General features: G+C 44.3%; 1 protein-coding gene across 3 annotated transcripts in view; it reads left to right on the top strand.

The window, feature by feature from the left end:
• The window catches only part of LOC115479927 (angiopoietin-2-like), a 76306-nt gene that overhangs the window by 2058 nt on the left and 49704 nt on the right, over positions 1 to 24544 (top strand). Inside the window, exon 1 of one of the 3 annotated variants that reach the window (XM_030218260.1) lies at positions 19182 to 19198. The exons of the other annotated variants lie outside the window; for them this stretch is intronic. The gene's annotated coding sequence lies outside the window, so the exon portion shown is untranslated. Of the gene's footprint in view, positions 1 to 19181; positions 19199 to 24544 lie in introns of those variants that run through there. 3 annotated transcript variants of the gene reach the window in all.

Raw genomic sequence — 24544 nt, 5'->3', positions numbered from 1 at the left:
GGGGGGGGGGAGAAAGGTTAGAGAGAGAGGTGCTGGAGCCAGGTAAGGAGGCAGAAGAAATGCAAGAACTGCATTGGGGAGAAGGACAGAGAGATGCTGGACCCTGGGGGTGGGGGAGAGGGAAAGGAGAGATGCCAAAGTGGGATATGCTAGATGGGAGGAGAGGAGGGGAAGAGAGGAGAGAGATAGAGATGCTGGACCACATGGGGGCTGGGAGAAAGATGGGAAAGATTCTGGACCATGTTGGGCAGAGAGAGGGGAGAAGTTGGACCCAGGGAGTGATAGGGACACACAGAAAGGAGATGCTGGGTATGGGGGGAACATAGGTAAAGGAACACAGAGAGTAATACTGGACACATGGAGGGTCATGGACATGAAGGACAGGGATTTGGGTGATATAGGACATGATGGGGGGGGGGAGAATAGGGACACAAAGGGGTGATATCGACATGGGGGAATAGGGAAGCAAGGATGATGCTGAACAGGAGGGGCAGGGACACAGAGGGGTGAAGCTGGATAATGGGGGGATAGGGATACAGAGAGGCTATGTTAGACACAGGGGGAGGGATATGGACTCAAAGAAGAAGTTGCTGGATAGAGGAAGATAGGGACACAGAGAAGGGAGATGCTGAACATGGGAGGATGATAGGGGCAGAGAGGGAAGTTAGATGATGTACGTGGAGAAAGAAGAAATGTCAGTGGACAAGAAACACTGGCCAGAGTTAAGAGAAGACAGAGGAAAGTGGAAACAAGAGACTGGGACTAATACAATTAAAATAAAATGACCAGGCAACAAAGGTAAAAAAAATAAGTTTATTTTCTGTTTAGTAAGTAGAATATATCATTTTTTGGAATGTACATCTGTGAGAGCTGGTGTTGGATTCTGCTGGGGTTTAGGGCAGAAATTTGGGAATGGGAGGGAATCCCAAAGCCCACTATCAAGCTGTGCGTTCTTCAGATTCAGGCTGGCTTGGGACTCTCTTCAACCAGAGGGTCAAGGGCAGTTGCCTTGGTTGCACTGCCCCCACCCCCCTCCAAAACTATCCCTGATATCTGCTATCTTTATATTTTCTACAACCCAGGGGAAAATTCAGAGCCTGGTCCAGGGTTGGGTGCATTCACTCTGATTAATTTTCAGATAAGAACATCTGTCTTTTACTTTTAGTTATTCATAGTTCCACTTATGATTGTTTTACTTGCTTGTAAATAAATAACCTTTACTTTCCTTGCTTGTCAGCTCCAGGGGTGATAGAACTTGGATTCATATAATTTGTGAGACAGGGTTTTAGATAATCCTGTTAACAGCTACCATTACACAATTTACCCTTCCCACTCTTAAAATGCATAGAAAAAGCACTGTACTAGCTCCACCTACATTATCATATTAAGTTTACACATGCAACTGACAATATTTTATAGCATTTTATTATCACCTTGAACTGGCAATTCTAAACAATGTCAGGAATAAAATACTCCTCCCCGGAAAAAAAAAATCTTTTGTTGGTCTAGCTGTCTGCATTTCTTTTTTCTGTTTGCGCACTAATCCCCGAATTCTATATAGGTTGCTCAAAAATGGGCACCCAAGGCAGTTGCATGCACAAATTAATTAGTTAACGAGGCATCGGTAATCAATACTTGCAATTAATTGGCAACAATTTGAATTTGCATGCACAACTGCCCTAGCCACCTTTCTATAACATCCGTGCCTACATTTTATAGCACGCAACTCAAAAGGCGCGCAGCTATGAGAGAAGAATGGGCAGATCAGGGGGTATTCTCAGATGTTAGGCGCAATGATGCAGAATATCGTCATATCTGTGGCTAAGTCGAGCAGGTGTAAATACAGCATCCAAGATCAGTGACGAGATCTGTGCTAAGCTAGTAGAAGATAAGAATAGCTATACTGGGCCAGACCAATGGTCCACCTAGCCCTGCTTCCAGCAGTGGCCAATCCAGGTCAGAAGTACTTTGCAAAATCCCAAAAGAGTAGCAACATTCCAGAACCTCACATAATAACAACATTCCATATACAGTCCCAAAAAATACCAACATTCCATGCTACCAATCCCATGGCAAGCACTGGCTTCCCTCATGTCCATCTCAATCACAAACTATGGACTTTTCCTCCAGGAACTTGTCCAAACCTTTTTTTTAAACCCAGTTTTGCATCATTTACGGAATCTGGCCTTAAGTGTACAATTGTGCACACAAGTTTATAGAATTATGGTCTCTTCTTCCATTTCTCTCTGCAAGTTAAATAAACAGAACTCACGACAATATCACATGGAATCACGGGCTGGGATTTAACAACACATTTTGATAGTGAGCAAAAGTAGTTTTTCACAGCTGAGCTGAAAGGAGAAGGAGCATGAGCGGAACTTGCAGTTTTACCGTGTATCTCACAGTCAGACCAGAGGATGCAGTGGGATTTTGGGATCTAACTGGTGCCAATGAGATGTTGCACATACTGAACAGAAGTAATACGGAGAGGGAAGGACGGGTTAGCATAGGCCTGAAAGTTTTGGCGTTAGTAGAGGATTACTTTTAAGACTAAGAGCTGAGAGTCAGATACTGTAGCCAGGACTCTGATGCTAATCAGTGCTTACAAGTGTTAAAATGCAGCAGCTATATTTTGACATTTCTCTTTTAAGGCGAATACTTAGTGAGGAGGAGAAGAGAGCTCCCAGAAGCGGCAGGTCACCCCGGGACATGCTTGGATGTGCCAGACCTCCTGTCTTATTCTGCTTTGTTGAAATTTTGAGTTAGAAACCTTGGAATCTGGAAGGTAGCTGACAGTCTCCTAAGGATTTGTCTGCCTGCTTCTCTGTCAGGCAGCCAGATTTTGTCTTTTTTACTTCCTGAGAGGCTCTGCAAGGCAAGTGATTTGCCAAGTCAGCTCTTCAGTAGGAGCTTCTTACTGGTGAAGATCACTGTAAGCCTTGATAGAAGTGGCCTGAATACATGAGAGCATGAGAAATATTTACCATGTACTCCCTCCCATTCCCTGCATGTAGAATGCCTTTCCTATATCAGCTGTCACACTGTATAATGTTACGTTTCGGGATCTGCATTAGTTTAAAATGACATGTCTACAACATTCCTTATGCCATTGCATGCCATTCTCAACAAAACATGAAATGTCAAGTTTTTTTAATATGTTGTTAACTAGCCGTTAAGCCCGTTAAAATGGGCGCGATTTCCAGCTACCTTCCTCGCCGCTGCTCTCTCCCCCCTCCGTGCCGGGCCCCCTGCACCGACCTGACAGCGCTTCCACACGGAGGTGAGAGGCGCTGTCAGGTCAGTGCAGGGCGGAGGGGGGGGGGGCGGGAGTGGTGGCGGGGGAGGGGAGTCTCTACTGCGCATTTGCAGGTGAGTCGGTCACTTGCCATTTATGTTTGATAATGCATACTCTTCTGAAAGAGTGCACGCTAGTTGCAAAGAGGGTGCACTATGCAGAATAACATAGGCAGGCTGAACATACTCCCGCCCCTCCCCCCCCTGTCCTCACACCTAGGGCACACAATGACAAAGCATGAAACAAATTTTCTTTTGGGAATAGAAGGCCACGGCTTTATTGAATCACATTAAACAAAACCCTAGGAAGCACCTGAACCTTGAGCTCTGCATTGTAGAGGTTTCCGTTCCCCGCCATGCCTTTCCAGCTAGGGAGCATGGCTCACTGTTCCACGTGGTGGGCAGCCATAACTCCACCCACAGCGTGGCCGTGTGTCCATCTGCTTTTGGACTGCACCCCAGACCAGCATTCCACCTGCCGCGTAGAGCCAGCTACATGCTTAGTCTGTCACCAGTGAGTGTATCTGTCCCCTTGCCTGAGACGGCCGACTCCTTTTCGCCTGCTGTTCCAGCACCTCCAGTAATTCCTAGGCTCAGGTGCCCTCCACCGCTGTGACAATGTTGAGGAATTATGGTCAGCGATCTTAGAGGAAGATAACTAACAAAGAGTCCACCTGGCCTACCATAGCATAGAACATAGCAATTACTATAGTAACATAATAGCGCAATAAATTAACAGTTTGTATGAATAATTGCTATAACAATAAAATTACTTACGGTTTGTATTGTACACCTGTGATAAGCCTAACAGTTTGAACTAACTAGAGATACACCAAGTGCCCATGCAACCCCGGGGAGTGTGAAAGGAGAGAGGGATGGGAAACGAATCCACTGCTTACCACCAAAGAGGCTCCCCCTGCCTCCTCGTCTGCTCTTTATTTCCTATTTCGTGTCACAGCGCTGCAATGCCACCCTCTTCCGGCATCCCCACCAATGCCCGTCAGGATTCCCATGACGTCACTCCTGCCTGCTGGGGAAGCCGGAAGAGGAGGACAGCGTGAGCTAACGCGTGGCAGCCACCATGTTATGTATGACTGCTCGCTATGCACCTTGCCGGCCTCCTTAGACTGTACACTATTTGCGAAGAGGATGCAGTATTCATGAAGAGTAGACACTATTTACAGAGAGGGCACACTATGAACGAAGAGCGCACGCTCTTAACGACATCACTCCCATAATTTAAAAATGCCAACCCACCCCTCCCCACCACTGAGCAAAACAAACTTTCCCATAAGTGACATGGGAAATGACACAACCAGAAAATGTTCGAGCTGCACACTCCTCTTGCATTTCCCTCAGTCTCCTGCAGAACATTTACCTCGGTGATGTGCTCTGGTGTAGGCACATTGCTTGGTGCCTTGAAATCCACTGTCTGCTCCAGCTGTATTTCCTCCGGAGCTGTCTGTTGTTGGTGTCGAAGCCTGACCTGCCTCTCGCATGGCATGGAATTCGGCCTAGAACGGACATGTTTGAACAGTCATTCCATGGAGGCCCATCATTCCATGACTCATCAGTGGATGCATCAAAAGTTAGTTGGTACTTGCCAGAGCCATCCACAACTAATCCCATCCCTGGTTGTATTTCCTCTTTTCATGCATAGATTTTTTAAAATCTGAAATTGTTTCATGTCTTCTTTGTCAAGTGCTGAAGATTCCATTGTGACCTTAGAACCTCCATCATCGAATCAGCGTCTGCTTTTAATTGGGTCTCTGTGGTCTTGGTATGATTAATGATCAATAGCATTAAATCCACTGAACACTTGTTTAGAATTTTCTTTCAGTCGTACCTGCTCTCAGGTAAACTATGCTACGAACTTTTAACAGATGGAACGGTTTGATTAATCTTTTAGAACCCTGTATTAACCAAGCACTGAGGAGGAGGAGGAGGAGGAGGAGGGCATAGCAACATCCTGCTAAAATAGACTGCCGGACAATAGTGAAATATACACCCCAGCCAGTATCGAAGCATTTCAAGCCACTCAAGTTGCCAAAACTTGACAGACGATATTCTAGACTCTGCATTTTCTTTCAAGAAAAATTAGGATTACAACAGAATGAAGATGGAGAGACCCGTGAGTGACCCAGAATAACAAAATAACTCAACCAGTCAAGTGTAACTCTATGTGGAAAGCAAAAGAAATGTTAAACAGCAGCAACGTAATTGGTAACATTATCCAAGTACCACTGGCACCTGTTCAAGTGTTAAGCCATGTTCCAGAACTTGGGTTCATCTAATGTCCTCCACCAGTTGCCTCAAGTTGCCGGAGAGTATCATCTTTATTCTTGTATTTTTGGAACAGATATTTCTTTATGCTGGTATTAGCTATCCAGAGGAAATCCACCTGGGTGGAGAACTCTGCAATCCCACGAAGTCTAGTAAAAGTAAAAAAGTAGTGGGAAAAGGACCGCGGACTCCAGAGACAAGGGAAAACAAACTTGATGCTTCAAGAAGATTTATTGATCATTCCTCAGAGAGCTATTTCCCCCAAGATCTAGGTCTTAAGAGACACCACAAAATCGTGCAACGTTCTTTCTTTGTAGGGCAAAAAGATTTGATCATGTCATCCCTCTTGTTACCCGCTTGCATTGGTTACTCATTAAATATCGGGTTTTGTTTAAGATACTTTCTCTTGCCCATGGGGCTTATCACAAGGGGTTCCCTTCTTATCTCTTGGCTCTAACCATTCCTTACACTCCTTTGCATAATCTTTGTTCTCTGGATGCCAATTGACTCGTTCTCCCCAGGCCCAAGCAATGTCTTTATGAGTCTACGCGTCAATTGTCTTTCTCTTATTTGGTCCCCAGACTCCTGACTCCTATTTGCGGTGAAATCTTCTTTCCCAAATTTAAGGCTTTAATGAAAACTTTGTTCTCAGACATGGTAATTCTCCTTTGACTGCTGGGAACCTGTTAACTTTATCTTGTGAAGCCGAGGTCTCTAGGTGTCTGCTCCCTGGTTGTTTGCATGCGATGAAGCTACAAAGTAGTAAACCTAATATGAATCAGAGAACATTTTTCTTCACTCAATGTGTAATTAAACTCTGGAATTTGTTGCCAGAGAATGAGGTAAAGGCAGTTAGCTTAGCGGGATTTAAAAAAGGTCTAGGCGGCTTTCTAAAGGAAGCCGTAGACCATTATTAAATTGACTTGGGGAAAATCCACTGCTTATTTCTGGGATAAGCAGCATAAAATGTATTGAACTTTTTGGGGATCTTGCCAGGTATTTGTGACCTGGATTGGCCACTGTTGGAAACAGGATGCTAGGCTTGATGGACCTTTGGTCTGTCCCAGTACGGCAATACTTATGTACTTATGTACTTGGGATTCTACATGGAATCTTGCTAGTCTTTGGGGTTCTACATGGAATGTTGCTACACTTTGAAATTCTGTATGGAATCTTGTTATTCTTTAGAATTCTAGACTCTTGCTGCTCTTTGGGGTTCTACATGGGATGTTGCTATTCTTTGTTTTTCTGCCAGGTACTTGTGACCTGGATTGGCCACTGTTGGAAACAGGATGCTGGGCTCGATGGACCTTTGGTCTGTCCCAGTGTGGCGATACTTCTGTACTTATTTCTATCTCTTTTAATAAATGTTTACCTGTCCTATCTATTTGATGGAGTTCCTTTCCTTTTATTATATTTTTTGTTTATTTTAACTGAACACCTCTTAGATCCATCATGCACGGTATATGCAGTATAACAAATTGAATAAACAACATAAACATTCCAGGTTCTCCACACAATGATCTGTACTGTTTCCAGGTCTCTCTCTGCACTGACAGATATTATATTTATTTTATTTATTTGTTACATTTGTCTCCCACATTTCCCCTCCTATTTGCAGTACCGTAAAGGCGTTCGCCAATTCCGGTATGAACAAATACAGTAATGTTGTGGTAGAATAAGGTTCGTGTGTACAGACACATTAGGGAATCGTAGAGAGAGAGAGTTATTATATGTCCATTACGAGCTTTGGTTTCGTTGTGTTGAAGGGTACAGGCATTTCAGTTGGGTCGGTAAGGTATGCCTTTTTGAACAGGTTAGTTTTCCGGAAGTTTAGGTGAAGTTGTGATGTGTGACAGCAGCATGCAGCCTATTCTGGTGGGTGGCAAAGCCATGGTCTCTGCACTGGAACTGCAATGGTTTCTGTTCAAACAACAGGCCTTGCAATTTCCATACACTAGGCAATGCACCTCGGGGTGGGCTGCAGGGGAATATGTCTTTGTTTCCCCGGATGGCAGCAAAACAGGGAACCCCTGTTGGGATTGGATTGTTCACCCTGCCCCTTTCTGGCTGAATCTTCCAAAGCTAAGGGTTTTTGTGATATTTTTTCCTTAAGTAAGGGCAGCTGTGTGACTTAAGCTGTTGGTTCCCAAACCTAGCCCTGAAGGCACCCCAGCCAGTGGAGATCCACAATGAATATTCATGAGAGAGAATTGTATGCAGTGGAGGCAGTGCATGGAAATCTCTCTCATGAATATTCATTGTGGGTATCCTGAAAACCCGACTGGCTGGGTTACCTCCAGGACCAGGGTTTGGGAACCACTGACTTAAGCTATTGACAAGAGCGTTGTGCCATGGTGTTTTGTTTTGTTTTTCCTTTTGTGTCTTTGTAAACTACTATAAGTTGTTTTGAAACACATTGTGTGGAGAGTTTTTTTTTTTTTTTGCCCAATGATTAAAACTATCACTATTCTCCGTACATAGTGGCGATTTCTGTTTGGCCAAGGTCTTACATAAATATTTATTTTATTTATTGCATTTGTATCCCACATTTTCCCACCTCTTTGCGGGTTCAGTGTGGCTTACAATAAGATATGAATAATGGAAATACAATTGTACAACTTGGTTATGGGTTACATTGTACAGGTTATGCGAGACCATCGAATAATCGTTAGGAATGTAACAATGGGACATCAACATTGAAACATTGGAAGGAGACAATGGGAAGCTTAAAGGGCAGTAGTAAAACACAAAGACATATGGTGTATATATTTCTGTGAGTACATGTAAGTACATAAGTAATGCCATACTGGGAAAAGACCAAGGGTCCATCGAGCCCAGCATCTTGTCCACAACAGCCGCCAATCCAGGCCAAGGGCATCTGGCAAGCTTCCCAAACGTACAAACATTCTATACATGTTATTCCTGGAATTGTGGATTTTTCCAAGTCCGTTTAGTAGCGGTTTATGGACTTGTCCTTTAGGAAACCGTCCAACCCCTTTTTAAACTCTGCTAAGCTAACCGCCTTCACCACATTTTCCGGCAATGAATTCCAGAGTTTAATTACACGTTGGGTGAAGAAAAATTTTCTCCGATTTGTTTCAAATTTACTACACTGTAGTTTAATCGCATGCCCCCTAGTCCTAGTATTTTTGGAAAGTGTGAACAGACGCTTCACATCCACCTGTTCCACTCCACTCATTATTTTATATACCTCTATCATGTCTCCCCTCAACCGTCTCTTCTCCAAGCTGAATAGCCCTAGCCTCCTTAGTCTTTCTTAGTCTTAGCCTTTTGAAAATCCAGATACACAATATCAACCGGCTCCCCTTTGTCCACATGTTTGTTTACTCCTTCAAAGAATTGAAGTAAATTGGTCAGGCAAGATTTCCCCACACAAAAGCCGTGCTGACTCGGTCTCAGTAATCCATGTCCTCAGATGTGCTCTGTAATTTTGTTTTTAATAATAGCCTCTACCATTTTCCCCGGCACCGACGTCAGACTCACCGGTCTATAATTTTCCGGATCTCCCCTGGAGCCTTGTTTCTCCACATTATTTATAAGATAAAGTTGAATACATTGTGGGGTTCACAGCACAGATTAGAGCAGTTTGGAAAGATTTTCTTGCTTATACTGTCCTCTGGCTCTGTAGTTTAAGTGCTGAAGGAGATTTAATGTTACCTAATGTTACCTAACGTATGAAATGGACATAACACAACTCTTCCGTTCTCCGATTCCCTAATGTGTCTGTGCCACATGAACTTTATCTTACCACAACATCACCCTGTATTTCTTCACACCGGAGCCTGCAAAGGCCTCTCCGGTACTATGTAAGCCAGATTGAGCCTGCAAATAGGTGGGAAAATGTGGGATACAAATGTAATAAATAAAATGCAATTTCTATTGGGTAAACTGAGCTGCTGGAAGCTGAAAATGATTTGCCCAGGTCACAAAAAGAATCACTGGGGTTTGAACTCATATCATTGAGCCTCACCTAAATTATATTTCAGTGTTTTTGCTCCTAGACCACAGGTCCTAAGCTCAGGGCCACTGAGAGACTAGGCCACACCCGGGGCAAGGGCGCCCCGCCTCCGCCCCCTCGCCGCTGCAGTCCCCGGTCTCACTTGCCTGCCTCCATGGCTCCGGGCCCCCTGCATTCGAACCGGCAGTTGCAGATCTGCTCTCTTCTGGCCTTCCCTCCCTATGTCCCGCCCTTGTCTGATGTAACTTCCGGTTTCCGCGAGGGCGGGACACAGGGAGGGAAGGCCAGAAGAGAGGAGCTCTGTGACTGCCGCTTCGAATGCAGGGGGCCCGGAGCCAAGGAGGCAGGCAGGAGAGACCGGGAACTGCAGCGCCGGCGGCCTGACCCTGGCGCCGGGCCCCCCTTGGAGGCCCGGGCCCAGGCAATTTTGTCCCCCCCTGCCTAAGCTGTCCGATCACTGCTCCACACTGTATTAAACCATAAGAATCTCCATCTCTTGCTGGGTTTCATTTAGCTGCGCTCATTAAATAAATAGTAACTTGTGCACAGGGCTATTTTATTTAGGAAAGCTCACTGATTCTGAAAGATTGCTAAGCCGCTTCAAGTCAGTTAGCTGTCTAGGATCTGACATTCCATACCTGGCATGTGTGGAAGCAGGAAGTTGGCCCTGCTGGCAAAGAGTTTGTAATTCCTGACAGGAGGTGACTGAGAGACTGTTGTAACAATGTGTCACAATCAAATGACATGGTGCCATGATGAAAACTCTCTCGCAGGCTGTCACAGATAACTTGCTTCCCTCTCAGGCGAAACACAGTTACTATTTCAGGCTTCAAAGCAGAATCTTCCCCCCCCCCCCTCCCCCGTCATTTGGACAAAATTTATACATGTCCGGCCAAAAGTTTTAATTTTTTTTTTGCACACTTGGCTACCTGTTTGCCACCATGTAACAATTAAATGGCCCCTAATCTAAACACAAAATAGTATTCTCAAGAGCTGCCAAATATGAGCTTCTTAGGGATTTGGAGGGATTCATATTGGCAGGAAAGAAACTAAGCCTTACTTTACTTTATGTGGATTTATATCCCACACACGTCCGAGACGAGGACTCAGTTCTGTGTGGCTTACATTAAGTTAATCAGAAATACAATAATCAAATATACGAGCACAGGATGAGGAGGCTAACTTGAGCGTTCGGTTATACGTGTACGGAATATAGGGTGCGATAAGCTAAGTGGACGTGTTATCTTATCTTGGGTAGGGTGTGCGGAAACATGATCCGGGTGGCTTTTCCAGATTGCTGTCCTTTGATGCTAAGTTACATCCATCTGCAGGAATTCCTCGTACAGAAATGTTTTTTTTTTTAAGTTTTTTGCGAAAAGCCGAAAAGCTCACACTGTGGCATTGGCCTTTGCCTAAAAAGACCATGAGACCACCCGAGGCACTTTGGGGGTAATTCCCATGCTGCCCATGTAGCTGCAACATCTGTGGGCGCTTTTTACCATGGACTTTGCATCAGTTTTCCAAGTGAAGCTGTGCAAGGCGCAATTCCATTTCAAAACCGCACCTGCAAACTCGGTGGAGAACACTGGCACATCTGGTCCTTCAGTGTTATGTGCCGTTCTGGTCATCTCATCTCAAAAAGGATATAGGGCTACTAGAAAATGTTCAGAGGAGGGTGACAAAGAAGGGGATGGAGCACCTCCCTTATGATCAAAGACCAGTGGCGTTCCTTGGTCGGCTGCCACCTGGGGCTGATCGCTGCTGTGCATCCTCTCCCCCAGGTGCAGTGTCGTCGTCGTCCCCTGGGTGCAGCATCCACCCCAGAAAATCACCTCCAAGCCCCCCCCCCCCCGGTACATTCTTCTTGCCTGCTGGGGTGCTGGGAGCAGCCACACGGCTGTCGGCTCCGCTGGTTCCCTGCTCCCTGTGCCCCAGAACAGGAAGTAACAGAAGAGGGAGCAGGGAACTGGCGGATCTGACAGCCATGGGGCTGCTCCCTGCACCCCTCCTGTAGCATGCACGCTGGGAGGACCGCCCCCACCGCCCTGCCTTTGGCATGCCACTGTGAAAGTCTAAACAGGTTAGGGCTCTTCAGCTTTCAAGGGACAACTGAGAGGGGGATGTGATAGTCAGTGGCGTACCAAGGGCGGTGGGTGCGGTCCGTCCCGGGTGCACGCCGCTGGGGGGGGTGCTGCGCGCCTGTCGGCTCTTTGTTTTCATGCTCCCTTTGCCCCGGAACAGGTTACTTCCTGTTCCGGGGCAGAGGGAGCATGAAAACGAAGAGCCGGCAGGCGCAAGGCACCCCCCCCCCCCAGCGGCGTGCACCTGGGGGGGTTCTTTCGCCGGGGGGGTATTGCGCTGTTCCGGGGGGGGGCGCTGCACCCAGGGGGCAGGGTGCATTGGCGATCCGCCCCGGGTGTCAGCCCCCCTAGGAACGCCACTGGTGATAGTTCATAAAATCATGAGTGGGATGGGTTAAATAGAGAATGATTGTTTAACCTGTCAAACAACAGAAAAACAAGATGAAAGTAACAATCAGCAGACTGAAAACAAATCGCAGAGTTTCTTCTTTTCACACTCGGCCAAATTCTATAAATGGCATCTTAAAAATCGGCGCCCTAAAACCATGCGCTTAGCGCAATCCTATAAACTATGCTTAAAGTTAGGTGTAGTTTGTAGAATAAGCTCACATGCTGTTCTTAGGCCACCTAAAACCAGGTCTAAATACCTGCACCTGTTAGGCGCAGATCAGGTGTATTCCATAGTAGTGTGCATAGTCTTTTGAAGCACCCATGATCCAGCCGTTCCACGCCCATGGCCACACCCCCTTTTCGGCTGCAGGCATTAGAATTTACACACACCCATGTTCTAGAATATGCCTGGAAAGTTGTGTGCATAAATTCTAATTAAAACCAATTCTGCTAATTGGTTGTAAAGTACCAATTATTGGCGCTAATTGGCTTGTTAATTAAGTTATGCATGCAATTGGGCCTACCAAATCCATTGTCTCATTTCCTGATATCCTGCTCTTCATCCTGTCTACTGAGATCATCACAACAGCATTCGCTAGTGATACCTTCCTTCAGACATATCCATCTAGATTCCGTCCACAACTCTGTTTTTAGTACTGCAGGTCCCTCTCTTTGGAATCACTTCCCCACTTTCCTATAAGTAGAGTCATCATACCCACAGTTCCAGAAAAACCTGAAGACATTTTTATTCACCGATCTTTGGCTGGACGTTGGAACGGGAGTCTGGCATTTACAGTAATCCTCTGCTGTTTTCTCTGCTAAACTGATTTGTAGATATCTTTCCTCTGTACTCTGACTTTTACTTAATAATTGTAAATCATATGACAGTATTTCCCTTATAGATTCCATAATAAATTAAACTAAGACCAGTCAAGTGAAGAAAAAAGCTGGGAAGAGGCGGGAATCAAATCCAGCGCCCCTGTTTCTCAGGCCGATCACTAACCATTAGGCGCCTCCTCTACTCCTCAAGCTTTAAGAAATAGTTTGGGGTTTCACAGGACACTGTTCATTCACTGGCAGAGTGATCCTTCATTCCTCATTACATACACAATTTGTCCATGTTTAAACAAACTTCCACACTGTAGATATTTATTTAATTCCACATGAAACACTTAAGAATTTCTAGGTTTCTAGTAAATGTGTTTTGTAAACTTGGTAAAATTGCCCTCCACAATCCGCAAGAGACTCTATTACTACTACTTATCATTTCTATAGCACTACTAGACGTACGCAGCGCTATACACTTGAACATGAAGGGACAGTCCCTGCTCCACAGAGCTTACAATCTAATTAGGACAGACAAACAGGACAAATAAGGGATAAGGACAAAGAGTAGCAAGATTCTAGAATCCCAAAGAGTAGCAAGATTCTGCACAGAATCCCAACAGTAGCAAGATTCCGGAATCCCAAAGAGTAGCAAGATTCTGGAATCCCAAACACTACTACTACTTATCATTTCTATAGTGCTACTAGACATATGCAGCGCTGTACACTTGAACATGAAGAGACAGTCCCTGCTCGACAGAGCTTACAATCTAATTAGGACAGACAAACAGGACAAATAAGGGATAAGGACAAAGAGTAGCAAGATTCTAGAATCCCAAAGACTACTACTTATCATTTCTGTAGCACTACTAGACGTACGCAGCGCTGTACACATGAACATGAAGAGACAGTCCCTGCTCCACAGAGCTTACAACCTGATCAGGACAGACAAACAGGACAAATAAGGGATAAGGACAAAGAGTAGCAAGATTCCGGAATCCCAAAAACTACTACTACTACTTATCATTTCTATAGCACTACTAGAAGTAAGCAGTGCTGTACACTTGAGCATGAAGAGACAGTCCCTGCTCCACAGAGCTTACAATCTAATTAGGACAGACGAACAGGACAAACAAGAGATAAGGGAATATTAAAGTGAAGATGATAAAATAAGGGTTGTGAATAAGGGTTAGGAGTTAAAAGCAGCATCAAAAAGGTGGGCTTTTAGCTTAGATTTGAAGACGGCCAGAAATGGAGCTCAACTTACTGGCTCAGGAAGTCTATTCCAGGCATATGGTGCAGCAAGATAAAAGGAACGGAGTCTGGAGTTAGCAGTGGAGGAGAAGGGTGCAGATAAGAGAGATAAGAGACTCTTATCTTCTCTTCCACCCTTGTGATATGGCTGCACTGACATCTCTTCACATTTTGAGAGCAGTCCAGGCCTTTCCTAATGTTCACGCTTAACCTATTCTCTGCTAGGCCAGCATGAACTTCCTATTAGTGATATCTGACTGTGAAGATGGACTGATTTTCAAATGGTTTAGGTGCCTAATTTTGAGAGTTGGAAACTTAAATTGTCCCCTTTCAAAACTGATTAGGGCTTTATGTTCTTAAACTGAGAGGCCTATGAAATGGGGGTCTGATATTAAAAAAAAAAAAAAAAACTCTTAAATTTAAGCACATAACTTAGGCCCCTAAAATTGTCCCCCTGTTTTCAGTTGAAAATTGACCAAAAGCTAAGATCCTAAAAGTTGTGCCCTTAAATTGTGACCTGCCTTTAATTTGTCAAGTCTTTGAATATTGTAATAAGACCTTGGGTACTGCAATTAATACTGAATTTGCTACAACTGATGTTTTAATAAATATATTCTTTTTTGAGAGCCTTGGTTGGATTTTATTGAAATGCTGTTTGTTTTATCCCTTGTTAAAATGGCCCTTCTCTAGACCTCTTCTGACTCATCTACATGGAGGAGTAAAGGTATTCAGTTCATATAACAGGTTCTGTATGGTTTCTCTTACCTCCATTGTCACCCAATCCCAAGGGGGTCTGTTCTGCGCTGCCATTAGGAGCTGTAATTGGAAACTAATTCCCATAGCTACTGCTTTCTGTCTTTCTGGATCTAAGTGTATTCTGGGCCATTTATGTTCCCACATGTATTCTATTAGGATTAACCAATCTTTTATATACAGAAAGAATATCAAGTGTGTCTGTGTAGATCAGTTTGTAGAATATATGAAAAGTGATGAAGAGATAGAAACTAGGACAAACTTAGGTTTAGAAGAAAAGTACATTTTATTTCTTACCCAAGGACAAGTCTTCAAGTTGATACAAATTACAGATGAACAGTTCTGCTCAAATACAGTTCTCAGTTTCATACAGGCATCAGGCAGATTCTGAGTTCAGTTGCACAGCGCTTTGCCGTCCGAGAAGGCGTTGGGGAGGATTTCGAAACTAAGGCAGATTTTCCCTCCTTATATACCCAATACTGTCAATAGAAGTCTATGGTGCGGTTAAAGATTTCTCTATTTCTGAGATCACCTTTTCTCGCATCCGGACATCTGTGCATCTGCACCCACATTTTCTATTTCAACACATTGGCACATATTGCAGTTATGTCAACATGTTCTTCTGGAGCAAGCTGCGGTTTCTATTGAGATACCAGTTTCACCTCAGCCTTTTACAATATCTTTCATATCATCTTATGATCTCTGTATCATTTGATACCTAAAATAAGCTCCATTTTAAAATCCACACTTTTTCTACATTTTATCCATCTTGCTTTCATTACAGGTGCTATCTTCTATTACAAAGTTGTGTCAGTTAGTGTCAAGACCCATTGTTCTGACCTGCTTTCTGCAGATTCTCAGATATTAATTCATTTGCTTGTCATTTTGGCCAAGTCAGTACTTTTCAGCTGTACAAAGCTATGTTGCTTGGCCTGCCACTATTCCAGTGGATAGATCTTAGGGTAGAACACATATTAACTTGCAAGAAAAGCAAGTCCATGCTCAGCCAGTCATAGATTTTTAAACCTAGCTGGTATTTTTACAGCCTGAGTCCTAAAATCTGGCCTTCCACCCTTCCGGTGGGCATCCAGTGACGGCCTCTTCCTGTACTATAATTATACACCCTATTCCTTTTCTTTCTTTTGTAATAAAATACACACATATTCACTGAGTTTTACCAGCACAGTACATGCAGAAAGTTACATGTGACTCAGAGCAGAAGGAATTTTGTGCCAGAGTTTCCTGGTATTGTAAACTGCTTTCTGGCATATCAAGTTGTATTAAACATTAAGGACCTTTTTCTATGAAGGTTATGTTCCTAAAATTACTCTCTTAAATTTACATTCCTAAATTACAAGAGTAATCTATGCTCCTAAATTTTTTAGTTATTTATTTATTGCATTAGTATCCCACATTTTCCCACCTCTTTGCAGGCTCAATGTGGCTTACAATACATCATGAGTAGTGGAAATGTATAAGGAAATAGACATTTAGTGTTACAGAAGGATCTTGGGTAACATGATAATGATAAAGCGTGATGTTAATATAACTAACACATAGAAAGACAATTCTGGGTATGTATGAAGGAGTTCATATTTGTTGGTCTTTCTGGTATGCCTTGTCAAAGAGATGGGTCTTCAATAGTTTGCGGAAGTTAGTTGGTTCATAGATCGATTTTTAAGTTGCGCGGCAGTGCATTCCAGAATTGTGTGCTCAAGTAGGAAAAGGTTGACGCGTGCATTAGTTTGTATTTTAGCCCTTTACAGTTGGGGAAATGAAGGTTGAGGAATGCGCGGAATGATGTCGTAGCATTCCTAGGCGGTAAGTCTTTCAGGTCTGACATGTAGGCTGGAGCATCTCCATGAATGATTTTGTGGACTAGGGTACATATTTTAAACGTGATGCGTTCTTTAATAGGGAGCCAATGCAGCTTTTCTCACAGGGGTTTAGCACTCTCATATTTTGGTTTACCGAATATGAGTCTAGCTGCCGTGTTCTGGGCCGTCTGAAGTTTCTTGATTATTTTTGCTCCTAATTTAGGAATTAATACGCACATAAATTTAGGAACATAGATTACGCTCCAGGTTCTTGAAGCCTGGATTGGCTGCTGTCAGAGACAGGATGCTGGGCTTGATGGACCCTTGGTCTTTTCCCAGTATGGCAATGCTTATGTGCTAACTTTAAAGGTGCATTAAAAATGCTAACGTGTCTAAGGTTTGGCAATTAAAATTCAATGCGAAGAAATGCAAAGTGATGCACTTAGGGAGTAGAAATCCACAGGAGGCGTATGTGTTAGGCGAGGAGAGTCTGCTAGGTACGGACGGGGAGAGGGATCTTGGGGTGATAGTATCTGAGGATCTGAAGGCGACGAAACAGTGTGACAAGGCGGTGGCCGTAGCTAGAAGGTTGTTAGGCTGTATAGAGAGAGGTGTGACCAGCAGAAGAAAGGGGGTGTTGATGCCCCTGTATAAGTCGTTGGTGAGGCCCCACCTGGAGTATTGTGTTCAGTTCTGGAGGCCGTATCTTGCTAAGGATGTAAAAAGAATTGAAGCGGTGCAAAGAAAAGCTACGAGAATGGTAAGGGATTTGCGTTCCAAGACGTATGAGGAGAGACTTGATGACCTGAACATGTATACCCTGGAGGAAAGGAGAAACAGGGGTGATATGATACAGACATTCAAATATTTGAAAGGTATTAATCCGCAAACGAACCTTTTCCGGAGATGGGAAGGCGGTAGAACGAGAGGGCATGAAATGAGATTGAAGGGGGGCAGACTTAAGAAAAATGTCAGGAAGTATTTTTTCACGGAGAGGGTGGTGGATGCTTGGAATGCCCTCCCGCGGGAGGTGGTGGAGAGGAAAATGGTAACGGAATTCAAACATGTGTGGGATAAACACAAAGGAATCCTGTTCAGAAGGAAGGGATCCTCAGGAGCTTAGCCTTGAATGGGTGGCAGAGACGGTTGGGAGGCGGGGCTAGTGCTGGGCAGACTTATACGGTCTGTGCCAGGGCTGGTGGTTGGGAGGCGGGGATAGTGCTGGGTAGACTTATACGGTCTGTCCAAGAGCCGGTGGTGGGAGGCGGGGCTGGTGGTTGGGAGGCGGGGATAGTGCTGGGCAGACTTATACGGTCTGTGCCCTGAAAAAGACAGGTACAAATTAAGGTGAGGTAGACACAAAAAACTAGCACATATGAGTTTACCTTGTTGGGCAGACTGGATGGACCGTGCAGGTCTTTTTCTGCCGTCATCTACTATGTTACTATGTAAACATACCCCTTACCATGTTATGACAGAACATAAGTACATGTATAGTTGTTGTAAGATCAGTGCCACATCTGCTCCTCCCAGCTTTCCTGCTCTACAGTTAACCCTCCCTGTGCCATTTGGCATGTTCTAGTCTTTCTGAACTGCTCATTCTCAGTAAACACTATATGTAAAGTTTCATCACGTCCAAGTTCAAGTTTATTAGCGGAAAGCGCACCAAAGTGGTTTACGATTTGTAACCATATTTGAGGGGGAAGGGGTTATAGACAGGGGCAAACCGTAAAAACAACACTCAGGGACTGGGCATAGATAGAGTGGGCATAAGAGGTTAAAAAAGAAAAAATTTTGATAGGAAAAAAGGAAATAGGTGGACGGGTGAAACAAGCTACAAGACCTACAGCTGTCCGTTAAAAGACATCTTTTCTTTGTTTGAAAGTTTACAGCACACTGTTGTAGAGGTTAAAAGTAATAATTTGGCTTCAGAACAGCTTCCAAGGGTTATAAATCAAAAGCCTGGATTCTGCTCCAAACGATTTTATTAATGTGCTTCCAGTGGTATGTATCTGCTGGCCTTGAGAATAGATTATGAGGGCTAATAGTCAAGCAGTAATGGCCCACAGGGGAGGGCATTTCCTGGCAGCTAATCCTCCACAAAGTGTAGAAGACCCGAGGTACAGCCCCTGGCAGTTAACTCAGCTAGTCGTTCGCAAACAGGAAATGCCAAGCTCAAAATGATTATGGCTATCAATCCCCACCGCCATTTTAAGGCAATGTTTAACAAGTAACATAAATTATTACAGACACAATTTACGGTTTAAATAGAAAGTATTCATTTTATAGCAAAACCCTTTAAGCTTCTGCTTCATCTACCATTTTGGTTTTGATGTGCAATTTATGTTTCTGCTTTCTGTTAACTAGCAAGCTGCTGACGTACAGAATTCCTAAGAATGTTAGCGCTTGTATATTACCAGAGACCATGACGCCTATTGTCAAAGCACGTGGATGTCCTTGAGCTTGAAACATCCAAATCCCAATTTTGCAAAGGCAGGATTTGGAAGTCCGACACTGCCGTAAGTCTAAATAGCAAGTGGGCGTGTAATGCTTAACCGAGATTGGATAGCAGAGCCGGTAGTGGGAGGCGGGGCTGGAGGTTGGGAGGCGGGGATAGCGCTGGGCAGACTTATACTGTCTGTGCCAGAGCCGGTGGTGGGAGGCGGGGATAGTGCTGGGCAGACTTATACGGTCTATGCCAGAGCCGGTGGTTGGGAGGCGGGGCTAGTGCTGGGCAGACTTATACGGTCTGTGCCCTGAAGAGCACAGGTACAAATCAAAGTAGGGTATACACAAAAGTAGCACACATGAGTTGTCTTGTTGGGCAGACTGGATGGACCGTGCAGGTCTTTTTCTGCCGTCATCTACTATGTTACTATGTTACTATGTAATGGGCATGTTTTGGGTGGGGCTACAGGAGGCTCTGATTGAGTAGCTGTCTACTAGGGGGATTAAAAGCATTACACCTCCTTAGTCCCCCCAGTGGTTAATGTCTCCCTCCCTCTCCCCTGAAAATGAAACTGAAAGGGGATACCAGGCTCTATGACAGCTTCAGGTATTAAAGGCATTGATAACCCAGCAGGCAGCAAGTGGCTGGGGCAGTGGATGGTAAACCAAGGTACCTGGGTTCAAATCTCACTTTAGCTGTTTTTTTTCCCCAATTGTGAGCCCTCCAAAAACAGAAAAATACCTACTGTACCTAAATATATAAGCAGGGCTTTTTTTGAGGGGGTACTCGGGGGTACTGAGTACCGGCACCTTTTCCATTGTCTACTAAAATTGACCCATGGTCCCCAAGTTTTAATGAAAGAGCTCAGGCTCTACACACCAATTCTGCCTTGTCATAGATTCTGTGACTGGTTGCAGGAGGCCTGGCTATTGTGAGGTGGGTCGCTCAGTGATCACCCCACCTCTGAAGGGTGGCCTAGCATTTGAGTACCGGCACCTTTTTCGCTAGAAAAAACGCACTGCTAAAGAGTAACAAGATTCCAAGCAGAATTTCAAAAAGTAACAACATTCCATGTGGAACCCCAAAGAATAGCAAGATTCTGGAATCCTAGAGAGTAACGAGATTCCATGCAGAAACTCAAATAGTAGCAACAATCCATGTAGAACCCCAAAGAATAGCAAGATTCTGGAATCCTAAAGGGCAGGGCTTTTTTTGAGGGGGTACTTGGGGGTACTGAGTACCGGCACCTTTTCTGTTGTCTGCTAAAATTGACCCATGATGGACCCCAGGTTTTAATGAAAGAGCTCAGGCTCTACACACCAATTCTGCCTTGTCATAGATTCTGTGACTGGTTGCAGGGAGCCTGGCCATTGTGGGGTGGGTCACTCAGTGATCACCCCACCCCTGAAGGATGGCCTGGCATTTGAGTACCGGCACCTTTTTTGCTAGAAAAAATGCACTGTATATAAGACACCTGCAAGCCGGAAGGTTATTGAAGTGGTGTACAGTCAGGTACCGTGCACATTTTGGCATTAAATATCTCTACATTGTTCCAGTCTTGAGGGCCTCTTTCTGCTTTTTTTTTTTTTTTTGCTGTCTTGACTTGTGTATTTTTCAACCCTGCTGTCCGGTTTGTTTGTTTTTAAGCCTTCTGACTGGGGAAGCTTTTATGCTTTCTCCTTTGGTGATTTAGCCAACTCCAGCTATGATCATCAGCTTGACTGGGGCATGGGGGAGGGGAGGCACACATTGCCCTTAAAAAATGTATAAATAATCATTCCTAGTGGACTTTTGCATGAGACTTCATCCCACAGAAATGGCCGGTTACCAATGTAATATTCAGTGGTAAGAAAATAAATTCATTCCTTGTCAATTCTCAGGCATCTCTGAAGCCTTCCAAGATGTTAGCATGAACGGTCTACCAGTTAGGAATGATATGAATTTGATACAACCTTTGATGAGGATTTTCTACCATAGAGTTCAGTAGTTCTTGCTTTTGTGTCTTCTCCCATTATGCTTAGGGAGAACTTTGCCCTAGTGTGGGTTGGAGAGATCGGATGTGAACAGGTAGTATCTCCATTGCCAATATGTGGAAGCCTGGAAGTTAAGAAGCAGATCTGAAGAGGAAAGGGGAGAGATGTTGAACCTCTCACTGAAATGTACTGGAGTCAAAGAACTTTCAAAATGGAGAATGGGGGGAATCCATTAATTGTACCAAACAAAAGGGACTGTCTCTCCTAAAACTGGCCAGTTGGTAACTCTGCTACCCACCAACATATGAATACAGTATCAGAATCCATTCAGCCTGCCAAGTTTCTTCTGTTGGCCATTCCATAGGCCACTGTTCATCTCTGGCTTCTTTTCACTACAGTGAAAGCTCCACTATGCATCCTGAGATAGGGTAAGCACAGTGGAGTCTTGTCCTCGAAAGCTTTTGCCTATATAAATTGGTTAGTTTATAAGGCCTTTTTTCATTTTTGGTGCTCCTTTTGAAGTTTCCATACCTTCTTGAATTTTATTACTATCTTTGCTTCTAACACCTCAAACCAACACAGATATAATTGGATTTAAGATATTTCTGGTCTTTCAGCCCAACCAGCCTACCATGATCTGGGAAGGGTAGGGATTTTGGATTCAGTTCATGCCCTTTACACTAAATGTGTGTCTTGTTTTGTGTTAAATGAAATGATTAAATTACTGGAAAATGTCCGTTTCACTCTTGCAAACCGGTGGTTATGGTCAAAGGTGAAAGGTCAATGCTTTCCTAATGTAGACATCTGATATAACCACATCCTCTTAGCAGCAGACCACAAATCAACCAGACATGAAGTCACCAATGAGAAATGTAGATATTAGTTGACTGAGTAATTTATGTGTAGTATTTCATTGCAAGAAGTGTGTACCTTACTAGCTGCAGAAATATCTCCAGCACCCTATTCAACATAATCTATGTTGATATCAACAGGACTCTGTATTATGGACTAGATTTTATATCTCATGCCTGTAATATTCAGCACTGAAATGAATTTCACCTAAGTGCATTCTAAAAAATATGCCTTAATTGAGGTGGCAGTAAGGGCTCCCACACTAACCCGGTAATAACTAGGCATAGGGTTACCATATGTCTGGATTTACCTGGACATGTCCTCTTTTTGAGGACATGTCCAGGCAACTAGGTGGGTTTTGCCAATCTGCCCGTTTGTCCGGATTTCTGGACAAACACAGGCTTACCGCTTCACTTCAACTCTCGGCGGCCATTTTGAATCGGCACCGAGATCACGAACAGGAAGGATGCATGCAGGGCAGCACTCCGGGCAGGAAAGAGGGGGCTCTTTCGTGCCCCAAAGAGGTCACTAGACCACCAGGGCAGTAGTAAGTAAGGGGAGGGGAGGTTAGCAATCTGCCCGTTTGTCCGGATTTCTGGACAAACGGGCAGGCTGGTGGGCGGGCCATCCTATAGGACAGCCCGCCAGCCTGCCCATTTGTCTCAAAATCCGGACAAGCGGGCAGATTGCTAGCCTCCCCTCCCCTTACTTACTACTGCCCTGGTGGTCTAGTGACCTCTTTGGGGCAGGAAAGAGCCCCCTTTTTCCTGCCCGGAGCGCTGCCCTGCATGCATCCTTCCTGTTCGTGATCTCGGTGCCGATTCAAAATGGCCGCCGAGAGTTGAAGTGACCTCGCGAAACTTCAACTCTCGGCGACCATTTTGAATCGGCGCCGAGATCACGAACAGGAAGGATGCATGCAGGGCAGCGCTATGGGCAGGAAAGAGGGGGCTCTTTCCTGCCCCAAAGAGGTCACTAGACCACCAGGGCAGTAGTAAGTAAGGGGAGGGGAGGCTAGCAATCTGCCCGCTTGTCCGGATTTTGAGACAAATGGGGAAGGGGGGTGACGGGGAGGGGGAGTGACGGGGTGTGTGACAGGGGGGAGGGGAAAATGTGATGTGGCGGAGCAAGGGCGTGAAAGGGGGTGGGGTGGGGTGTGTAAGGGACGGGACAGATGTGAAAGGGGGCGGGGCATGTGCTCCTTTTTGGGGGACAAAATATGGTAACCCTAACTAGGCAGGACGTGGCTGTTGGATTATTTGTAGTAAATAATTAGCAGATTTTAGTACACACAGCTTCAGCTTTAGAAATGTTAATTTCTTTCTTCATCTCTCTCTCATTCACCCCTGAATAATTCACTGCTGAGTCACTTTAAAGTTGAAGTAACAAAACATCTGTTTACTCACAGTTTGTAGTTAGATTATAATCAGACAGGCTTATATATACATATTACTATACATTTGTATTATCAGCTCCTTCCATGTGCTTAGATGGTAATGGATGCTCACACCACCATAGATCCTCTCAGGTTAGGAGAGATCATGAGCTCCATGTGCTCCATGTGCTGCATGTGCTGCATCTAACCCCCACAGGAAGTTGCATAGCTGTGTGACCTCTCTAAGTAATTTACATCAGAGGTCACAGAGTAATCACAGAGAAATAATAGGTGACAGGCAATGCATGTAAAAATACAATTACATTCCAACAAACCCCTTCTCATGCATAACTGTCATGCAATTATTTATTCATACAAAGTCCAAGCTTTATACGCAGATTCACAAAATGTTCTCTGGGTAACGGTTTGGTCATGATGTCAGCTGTCATCTCACTGGTGTGACAATATTGTAGACTGATGACCCCTTCTTTCACCAACTCTCGCACGTTGTGGTATTTCGTTGCGATGTGCTTGGTGCATGACTGAACCTTGTCATTCTGTGACAGTCGGATGCAGCTCTGATTATCTTCCATTATCTGGATTGGTCTCTGTTCAGCTATTCCGAAATCCAGCAAAAGTTTTTCAATCCACATCAGTTCTCTGCACGCTTCCGATACGGCCACGTATTCAGCTTCTGTAGAAGACAAACTCACAATACTTTGTTTATGACTGGCCCATGAAATTTGTACATTTCCATACATAAACACATATCCACTTGTGGATTTATAATTAGAATGATCCCCTGCCCAATCTGAATCACAGTAACATATTAGTTTTGGATTACTATTGGCTGAAATCTTTAATTTACAATCAATGGTACCCTTTAAATACCTTACCATCCTTTTAACTGCAGTCCAATCTGATTTGGTAGGTGAGCTGACCCTTCTGCTCAAAATTCCTACTGCATTTGCTATATCAGCCCTGTATGTGGTAGCTAGATATAAAAGCTTACCTATGGCTGATCTATATTGGATGTTATCTGGTAAAGGTTCTCTTACTGTTTCATCCTTCAGAAAATCAGTGATCATGGGAGTGCTTACAACTTGGGCATCTTGCATACCTAAACTTTCAATAAGCTCATTTATTTTCTGCTTCTGGCTTAGAAGATAAGAACCATCATTTTGTTTCTCAATTTCTATACCAAGATAGTATGACA

The sequence above is a fragment of the Microcaecilia unicolor genome, chromosome 11, assembly GCF_901765095.1.
Source record: "Microcaecilia unicolor chromosome 11, aMicUni1.1, whole genome shotgun sequence".
NCBI lineage: Eukaryota > Metazoa > Chordata > Amphibia > Gymnophiona > Siphonopidae > Microcaecilia > Microcaecilia unicolor.
The sequence above is the reverse complement of the archived record's forward strand: the minus strand, read 5'-3'. Positions and strand labels throughout refer to the sequence as shown.